The 10,559-nt window shown below is 40.0% G+C and overlaps 1 long non-coding RNA gene across 3 annotated transcripts; it reads right to left on the reverse strand.

Annotated features, from left to right (window-relative positions):
- Window positions 1–405: 405 nt before the first annotated feature.
- LOC137248011 (uncharacterized) lies at window positions 406–10,064 on the reverse strand. Of its 3 annotated transcripts, none has more exons than XR_010952004.1 (5): window positions 9,500–10,064; window positions 8,771–9,451; window positions 8,468–8,698; window positions 2,609–2,789; window positions 406–2,538 (listed from the first exon to the last, which is right to left on the reverse strand). It is a non-coding gene; the product is annotated as an uncharacterized lncRNA (long non-coding RNA). The 3 variants fall into 3 exon arrangements; XR_010952003.1 differs by having other exon boundaries at window positions 8,771–8,904; window positions 9,392–10,064; XR_010952002.1 differs by having other exon boundaries at window positions 8,771–10,064.
- Window positions 10,065–10,559: the final 495 nt, after the last annotated feature.

The following is a 10,559-nucleotide window of genomic DNA, read 5'->3' on the forward strand; positions in this document are numbered from 1 at the left end:
CTCACTGGAAGACGGCAAGTATCTTCACTCGCAAGGTCCCTACAAGACAGGTACCCGTTACCTAATCGTTACCAATAACTTGGTCACCAATTATCGTCTTAATGACTTTTACATTGCTGTCGGGAAAAAGGTAACGCATGCGCTCTCTCAAAATAGTGTACGTGTGACTCGCTTTCTCGCTCTTACCTATTGTGTTTTCGATATTCCTTCTCGCTCGATGTTATTTACATTTTTAAGTTACTTCATTAGGTATGTTTTCGTTATCGCTAACCAAAACATATGCAACAACAACTACACGGGTAACTGGCCTATCGGTTACCTTCTGTCAAATCGCTTTTTCTATGAATGAAACGCGTCCTTTATGTTCAGATAATATTTAATTATAAATTATTCATATATACAATGTTTTTTTACAATTTAAATTATTCCCTTATTACTCTAGTGAACTTTACATATATGTATTTTTATATTTATAAACTATATAAATACATTAACGTCTATTCATAGTCGTTCCCTTTCCGAAACCTTGTTTTGAAGTTCTTATTTTTCCTGCGCTGGTAGTGTTGCTCATCAGTTTGCAGAGTCATATTAGTTTGGTAGGTATAGTAACATCAGACGTAGCGAAATTAGGAAGCATGTCAGGAGTATCACCAGAATCCAAAGAAGCATGGTGATTCATTTCGTCACCTCCGTTTTCTTCCATATCCGGATTCATTCCATACAAGTCATGATAAATAGCTTGTAGATGCCACATAGGTGTAACCATACCCTCAAGATCTTTCCGTTCAAATCTTGTGGTGTACAATGAACAAACTTTTCATAAACATGTACACGTAAACTTGTATTTGTTCTAAATTGTTCACCACATTCTAAACATAGAAAAGATGTTCTTTCATCCATTGATTTCTCATGTTCCTGTATTAAGTGTTTGCGTGATTACAATATGGACAAACAGTCAATTCTAAACTTTTCGTTGTTACATCAATTGTTTCAGCGTGTTGTACACGTAAATGAAAATTCATACTTGAATGTATTTTCGTCTTCCAATCGCATAATTTACATTTTAAATAATAACTATTAGGCATATGAGAAATCTCATGGTCCAATAATTTGTTGAAGCTTGGTGTAGCTGCTTGAATATCACAAAATTTACATTTTGCACCACGTTCGTTATATTTAAATTGTAAATGTTCTGGTTTCTCTACACGATGCATAAAGTTTAGATGCTTTTTCCAACAATGTGGTGAATTTAATTGAAATACATACATTGGGCATTGTCTTATGAAAAATTTTCCATAAATATACTGAGCCTCTTTATGTAGGCTCTTTTCTTAACATCTAATTCTGGTCGTACCGGATATGCAGTTTTCTTCAGGTTATAATCCACACACATACTATTTTCATATTCTGTTTAATAATTTTCATCATTTTCAACATTGGACTTTGCATCAACATCATTATCATCATCGTAATTTTTTGATAACTCTGTTTTAAGCTTCATATTTATCAAAGGTTCTTCTTCCTTAGTATTAGAATTAGAAACATTGTCATCTTCGGTTAAGTTTTTATCAAGTTTAGCTTTTTTCCTAGGTTTAAATTCTTTACTATCCGTCCTAGAATTAATACCATCATCTACATTTTTCGTGGTCTGTTTGAGTTTTTAAATTTGCCAATGGTTCGCCTTTATCAGTATTAGAATCAGAATGACCTGTTTGCGCATATTGCGGATATGTTGGTGGTTCACTAGTCATTAATTGTTTAGAAGTGTCATATAATTTCACACAGACGGCTTATTGAATAATAAAGGCAATTTTCTACATTAAGACGCTTATTGAGCTCAATCTTCCCTACAAAATTCGAATCTATTATTATTTCATTAGTAGCTAATCGAATGCCTAATGAAGTCAAAAGCACAATGCAACTCTGTTGGCAGCGTTCCGCTTCCGTTTCCGCTTCTTAGTTTTCAAAGCAAATGTCATTGTCTGCATGGCGGAACGATACAAGGTGGCCGCATCGAACAGCTGATTATAACCTTTTTTATTTGATTTGATACATCAACTGCCGGCGCAGTACGATTTTGACATTTGTCCATCGAATTTACAAGTACATGGAATTTTTTTTTGTTTGTAGGTATGTCACCATGCTCCCACCATGTATCGTTCCGCCATGATTGTCTGTCTCATCCTTCATACTAATCGAGCAGTTACTTCTGTGTGAAAGCAAAAAATTTACGATTTCATTAGCAGGTGAAATGAGATCATTAAGTTTCTGTGTGAAAACAGTATCAACTTGTTGCGATTGTTGTTGTTGTTGCTGGCTGAAGATGTGGTGTTATCGTTTGTTGTACAATTTATTCGGGTGATTGCACATATTGTTGGTGTTGTTATGGTGCTGGAAAACCTTCCGATATTGAAAGTCCTTGATTAGTGTAATCCCCACGTAGTGAACTACTCCTGTGACCGCGTCCGCGGTAACTATTACATCTGAAGGCGCTTAAGTTACAGGCATAGCTGACATCGCTCATATAACAGGTTGACTCTATAGTAAAAACCAAAACAAAATATTAGAATCAGTGTTTATGAATAACATATTTAAAATAAGCTCTTACAACAACGTGATCGGTGGCTACATCCCCGTGAAAGTAGTGTGGTGTTCCTCTTTGTATAAACGTAGGTACTGGATGTGCTCAACCGTGCAGTTTTCTTCTCATTTGAGCAAATATATGTTCTTACAGCCACAGCTGGAATATTTGGGATATTTCTATCCTCACATCGTCAAAATCAAATTACCTAGAATGAAAAAGAAACTCATATCAGTAAGAATAGATTAAAACTTTTAAATATAAGCCGAAAAGTGTTCCATAAATAGGGCTCCACACATAGCTCTTTTCCAAAGGCACAAGAGAAATTTCAGATAACTAGAATCAGGACCTGGTAAATAAACTTTAAATGAACCTCCACCATGCCTATGCATCTTCCGTTGGTACCAAAAGATACTTTGCTGTTGCATTCATAGAGAACATAAAATTGTAACAAGGGACAATTGATTGATGTTACGAAGTAAATTAATTAGACGTGCTACAATAACAAATAAATACAGATGACTGTTTAATCTATTATGCGAAGTTCTTGAATGGATGTTCAAATTGAAAAGGACAAATTAATGCTAAAATTGCTTTCCCCGACTAACCCGGGAACGAATTGATATGACTACGCCTATCCTTCTTTAGCAGCAGTGCCGTGCACCAGTTCTGTTTTGGACAGGAAAATAAACATTTGGTTGTCTCCAAGTTGATCATATGATACAGAATATACTCGTTTGCTACATCTTATTTTCCCCTGAAAGGTGCATTTGTTGCACCCTGCTGTCTGGCCGCTCACCCAACAACACCAGGCACGACGGAACTTGTCTTTTTTATTGGACGTTGTGGTAGCGCACTACCCTCAAGTGGCCCAATGAAACCAGGCTAATCCTGTTCACAGGTCCGCACCCCGTGGGACCGCCGTTAGGCATAACGTCACGGGGGGGAAAGGCGATTTAGTCGCCACTACTTCGTATGCGCATTTCTCTGCGCTCCCTTTCGGCATTCATAATCAATTTCGTCATTACTATAAAGGCCATCTTGCTCACAGCAATCCAACAATCTATTTGTCCGCAAATTCGTTGAACTAAATTCCTAATGGAAGGTTTCTCTCCAAAAACTCTGTGTACAGACAGTCTTTCGCCGTGAAAACGAGGGCAGTGAAATATTACATGTTCTGCGCTTTCCAATTCGGACGGACAGCTGGGACAGAAACGATCCTCCTCTATCCCACGCTTATGTAGATATTCCTTGAAGCCACCGTGCCCACTCAATATCTGAGTGAGATGGTAATTTAGTTTGCCGTGTTTTCGCTCGTACCATTCCGCTATATTCCGGACTAGCATGAAGGTCCAGCGCTCTTTTCTCGAATCTTTCTCCCGTTCTTGCCACCTAACTATTGTTCGTGACCTTGCGCTTTTCTTAGCATCTTCAGATGGTCGGCTGAATCCAATGCCATACAGATCGGCTATTTCACTTGAGAGTAGATCTACTGGGATTTTCCTGGATAAAACATGGATCGCGTCGTCGGGACAGCATATGATATTCGTATAGCAGTAATGCGGTAGGCTGCTAATATATCTTTTTGGTGGACCATTTTAGATCTGTGCCATATTGGTGCTGCTATAATATTATAGAGCTGGTTACGTTGGATAATAGCTGACGGGTAGCTTCGCTTGGGCCGCCGATGTTGGGCATTATTCGCGTTAGGGTTCCACTAACTCTAGAAACTTTGTCCCACACCGCCCTGAAGTGCTCCCTAAAAGTTAGTTTTGAGTCAATGATTACTCCTAGATATTTCAAGGAGGGCTTTGAATTTATTTGATAATATCCTATGGTTAGGACCAACTCATCCACAGTCCGCTTTGAGCTCATCAGAACCACTTCTGTCTTATTGCTAGCCATCTCCAGCCCCGTGTTCGTCAACCATTCCTTTATTCTTCGCACGGCGTCATTACATAATGCTTGGAGCAGATCAAGTTCCTTGGCCACTGCTACTACGACAATATCATCTGCATAGCCGACAATTTCCGTGCCTCCGGGAAGGTCGATTTGTAGCACCCCGCCATACATCGCATTCCAAAGAGATGGACCTAGAACAGATCCCTGAGGGACACCGCTTGTGGTGTTGTGCTTTCTTAGTCCCTCATCTGTATCAAAAGGGAGTACTTTGTCGCTTAGATAGCTACAAATTATTCGGAGCAGGTACGGAACTTGTCTTGGGACACCCAAAGTGCACTCACGCTTCTCATGGCTCCAGCGGGTTAGCGGCTTCCTAGAACTTAAGCCACTTGCTGCTTCTAGATCTGACAGCTGTCAGCTGGAGTCTTAGCCCGGCAAGCGCAGGGCACGAGCACAGAACGTAATCGATCGTTTCCTCCTCCAACCCACACTTCCTACATCTGCTATCACTGACCAAGCCTAATTTAAAGGCATGTGACGCCAGAAAGCAGTGTCCAGTAAGAATACCCGTCATGATTCTAGTCTACAGTTTAATGATAATGAAAATATAAGAATCAGTGTTTATGAATAACATATTTTAATTAATCTCTTACAACAACCTGATCGGTGGCTACATCGCCATGTAGGTAGTGTGGTGTTCCACCTTGTATAAACGTAGGTACTGTATGTGCTCAATCGTGCAAATTGACATTAGCAGTAATATTATTTACATAAACATAGCTTGGTATTTGTGCAGGCCTCAATATAGCATACATTGGTTCAGTTCGGTGTGCACCAGCTACTGGTACAAACACTTTTGAATGCATAGCTTTCATATAGGATGGATGTCCAGCAGTGCTCCGGTTGTGCCAATATGTAATGGGCTGCTCCGTCTCTTGGTACGGCTGTATAGGTATAGGCGGGTGCAATGTATTACTAGTCTGCTCAAGATCGTATGGTACATAGATGGCTCGAAGATGCCAGAGGGGATTGGAGCCAGAGTTTTCGGACCCAGAACCAAAATATCAGTAACTCTAAAAGCACATCCGAGCATTTTCGAGTGGAAGTATTCGCCATAAGTTAGTGCGCTAAGCTGAACCTTCAGCGCTGATACCCCAATGAAACAATTGCCATACTCAGTCAGGCAGTCAGGTTCCACTAAAGGCATTTGCGGCGTTCGAAATAAAGTCAGCACTGGTCCTTCAGTGCATAGAAACGCTGAATCAATTAGGAGCACACAACGTAGTACTGTTGGCCTGGGTCCTAGGCCACAGGGGAGTGGAGGGCAATGAGCAGGCGGACTCAATGTTTAATTTGTTGCGTCTCTCCCACAAATTGTCAACCTCCCAGCAGATCCTTGCAGCGGGTCTGCGCCATACTCTCCTCTTCCGGGAAGGTATCGACCCCAATCCGGGTGCTTCTCCTGACCCCAGTACTGAGAAATGGGTTTGCTGCGTTTGTCGAAAAACAATCTTTTTAGGACGGTCATATATATAAGGGCCTGAAATATTTCAATGAACTTCCTAATCACATAAAAAGTAGTAATAACTTCAACACTTTTAAAAAAAGTTTATTGGAGCATTGTAAAACCCTACCAATAAGATAAAGTTTTTTTCTTTTATTTTTTTACATGATATACCGATGCTGGAGCGCGAAAAGGGAATGGTAATATTGGTAGCAGCAAAATACAATGCATCCGTCCCTAAGGAAAAAAAATCGGTGGCCACCTGTAACTCCAGACAGTTCCCACAACTAATTTCGCTGGAATTCGGTATTTCCAGCTGGTATTTACTGTTGCTGATCGGAATCACTCGCATTCCGACAGCATTAATATAACAATAAAATTATATAAAGTGTAACAAAAATAACGAAAATAAGGCCAAATAAAAGTTGTAGCAGGGGGGATTGGAAACACGTCCTTTTCAACCTCCCATTATATGTTGAGCTGTGCTAATCGGAATTTTCATGCATTCCGACAGCGTCTTTAATAAACAAAGTTGAGGGGTTATTTTCAATTTCCTACATCCAAAGACATGTTTAGCTGCATTGATCGGAGACTAATACATTCCGACAGCTTAAAATACACATATAATTGAAAAATATAAGTTCCAAATTTTGTTGCCTTAAGCTGGGAGCACTGGAGGATTGGAAACGTCGTAATGAGTGGCTCCCAGACTCGTCCCTTTATCACGCTAGTAAATATGCTGATCGGAATCACATGGCATTCCAACAGCATATTCAATAGAAATAAGTGATTATAACAATGAATTGTACTTAGTAGTTTAAGTTTTAGGCCTAAACAGCCGTAATAATAAATAAATTAAATTAAAAAAATAAATACTCTTGTCAGTGTTTCACGTGCAAGGGATGGTTGCATCGGACAGGTTACTCTGGGCTAGATTCCAAAACCCAGCGTCCTAGTAACTTTTATAAATCTTTTGTGGCTCTTGTTGTTCACGGCCTCATTACATTATGAGGAAATACGGCACCTAAGAACACAGCCGTATGAAGCTAAAAAACACAAGCATGTCTTCAGTGAACTCCACAAACAGGACCTTTATGCCGGTGATTCCTGTACTCAAAGAAAAAAACTAGCAGAGGAGGAACGCACTCTCCCTAGGGAAACGAGAGTAGTCACTCTAGCTCAACTTCGAGCTGGATAACGTAACAGGTTAAACTCTTACCTATCCAGAATCAACCCCGACATACAAAACATTGTCCTGCTTGTAATGTGTCCCCACATGTCACCAACCATCTCTTTAACTGTATTGTGGAACCAACGCCTCTAACACTCCTCTCATTATGGTCCACCCCTGTTGAAACAGAAAGTTTCTTTGGACTCCCGTTAGAGGACATTGATGACAATTTGTGATCGGTCGCACCTATTGGATGGGGCGAAGCACTGCTTCTACAACAAAAGCAGGCGGACAACACGGAAAGAGGGGCAGCAACTGCATGACCCATCGATCCCCAGCCGTTCCTGCCAGTTGGCCCACAGGGGCATTTATTAGCAGAAGGGAGGGAAAAGAGAGAACACTGGCGCAATATGCCAGGCCTGAGTCAATCTAAGTTACTGTTAGGGGGTTACAGCACAACTCGAATTAGGGCATTAATAGGCCTCTCAAAAAGATAACCTAAGAACTCTAACGGCTATTCTTACAAGACACTGTAGACTGAACAGTCATATGCAAAATCTGGGTATAATATCGAACAACACATACCGATTTTGTGATGGATCAGCAGACGGTGGACAATATCCTTCTATATTGCGGCGCAATTTCAAGACGTAGGGCTAAGTTTATGGGCTCACCATGGCCAGAGCATTCCCACATTTAATCACTCAAGCAAAGAACACTTCTGGGGATCATCAAGGAAGTCGGCTAGGATGAGGTGCTGTGAAGAAGATGTGCAAGTCACTGTGCAATCCCAATAAATTATATATCTATCTACGTTCCGATAACAAGCACCATTGTGGTACTAGCCCCACCATCTCGGGAACTATTGATATGACTACATTAAACCTTCTAGGGATTGAATATTAATAATCCCGGCAATGCGAAAGTCTGCTAAAATGTACCATTCCCCATGGAATGCTCGATATATAACTTTCCACGTTTTGAAACAGTGATGAAAACAGCAAAATTTACAAAAATTTTAACTGGCTGTGGGTAGTAAGGTGTTGATGTCCTCTCTTAATGCAATGTAATGACAACTGCGATGCAGGGAAAATGACAAAAATCTTGCAAATCTACTGATAATAATTAATTAATGCCTCCCCTTCTATGCAGTTCTATGCATACATACATATGTATTTTTCTCTCCAAACGCTAATTAAAAAAATGAATTGGTTTCTCATGAACTTCGAACTCTGTCGTATTTGCATTCTTCAGTTGATTATCAACAAAAGCATGACAAATTATTTAATATGGTAGCCAATTTACTTACCCCTTCTGGTGCGATGATTCCTGGACCATCGGGCCTGACTAGACGCGATTTTTTTTGCCTTAAGAGAGCGTGCTTAACGCGAACCATATCATGTTATGGCACACCTTTGGTGATGCAAAAAATCAAAGCCATTTCTGCTTCTAATGCTTCTGGGATAGCAGCAGCTGCTCCCGGTGGCGCCACATAAATAACAGTTGCATGCCGATCAGTTGCCTTTTTTGCTCCGGCTACCTATTCAATTTTAATTCACATTACATTATCTACTAATGCAATTTTTAATCACTACAAATCAATATAAATTACCGAAGCAAATACTGGCAAACCAAGATGCGTAGTTCCACCCTTTTTTAGGGAAATACATCCAACCAGTTTGGTACCGTATTCCAAAGCATGTTGCTTGTAAAGTACCTTGTCTCCTTGGCAAAGGACACGTGAATCTGCATTTAGTTGTATATTTTGGTAGTAGTGCAGTTTACGGTACCCACCCTAAAGTTGGGCCAAGATTTTCGAGTGAGGTATCAAAAGACGCGTATTAATCTCGAGAACAATAATCCGAAGGCGGAAAAGGCGAAAAATTGTATCTCTGTCCGGAGATATTTGCAGTTGAAGTTGGCGATTTTAATGTGGTTGTTGTTGTGTTTATACCCACAAAAAAATTGTGCATCACCGTGGCCACGGCTATACCACACACCCGGACTTGGCATGGCGTAGCCCAGGGTTTTTTTTTATAAGCGCGGCCGAAGGCCGCCAACGCAGAAAGGTGTTCTGCGTAAAAATACTATGGATCCCACCTCTGGTTTCGGAGGGACCCGAGGTCTTTTTTCGTTTTCGGATTCTTGATCTAGACGTGAATACGCGTCTTGTGATACCTCACTCGAAAATTTTGGCCCAAATTTCGGTGGGTACCGTAAACTGCACTATTACCTAGATTTCCTCTGATTTTGGCATATTCTGAGCTGAATCGCAACCCGGCGGAGATGCTATCTATTAGAATAATATAACATTTTTTTTATTACTTAAAAATGCACATACGTATGAATGAAAATCAGAAGGTAAATAATGTTGTTGTTGTTGTAGCGATAAGGACACTCCCCGTTATTGACTTTGTTGGTCCTTTGCCGGATGCAGATCGGGTACGTTCCGGGAACCAATAAGGTACTAGCCCGACCATATCGGGAGCGATTTAGTTGACATGAAACCTTGTAGGCCATCCCGTCGATTCTATACACCACCTAATTTTTATCAAAAAACGTGCACCACCTAATTTTTATCAAAAAACGTGGAATCAATAGGCGCGCCTCGATCTCCGTTTTTATTATTATTTGATATTTTTAAATTAGGTGGTGTACCGTCTTGTAAAACTTTACTCTTAATATTATTTTGGACGAAGGCCGCCAACGCAAAAAGATGGTCTCTGCAGCAAAATTTTTAATTTCCGTCACATGTCACAACTAAAATTAACTTAATGTTATTTTGGGCGAAGGCCGCCAACGCACAAAGGTTTTCTCTGCAACAAAATTTTTAATTTCCGTCACATGTCACAACTAAAACACAAGATATTTTTCGTTGTAAACAAATATATTTTTTTTGCGTTTCAATGTTTTCCGGAATAATTAATGAACTGTCATTTCGATGACAGCATGAAACGTCGATGTGTTAGTGGAGAGCGAAAAAAGCTTTGAATGTGTGAGTGAACTGGTTATGCGGCAGTTACTCCCGAACGTACGTGCCAAAAACGTGTCAGCTGACACGACCTATCTTATGAGTGTGCAATGTAAACGAAAACTCACCGACGTGCAACGCCCGTACGTATGTAGCCCGGAACGTAGAAATCAAAACAATTTTGATTTTTTCCGTAAGAATGTGTCAGCTGATCGCTCTCTCACTAGACAGAGTTGCCTGTAAACCTTTGTGCGCTAATTTTTTGACCGTTTGCACTTTTATGCAAAAACACCTAATTAAAGTTTGAAAAATTGTGAAATAATTCGAAATAATTATGTAAAAGTGCAGATTATAAATATGTAATCTATTTATACTTATTTAATATTTATTCCGGCCTTTTACAATATCAAAAATTAAATTGGTGATGTTT

Source organism: Eurosta solidaginis, chromosome 4, assembly GCF_040869045.1.
Source record: "Eurosta solidaginis isolate ZX-2024a chromosome 4, ASM4086904v1, whole genome shotgun sequence".
In the NCBI taxonomy this organism is placed as follows: Eukaryota; Metazoa; Arthropoda; class Insecta; order Diptera; family Tephritidae; genus Eurosta; species Eurosta solidaginis.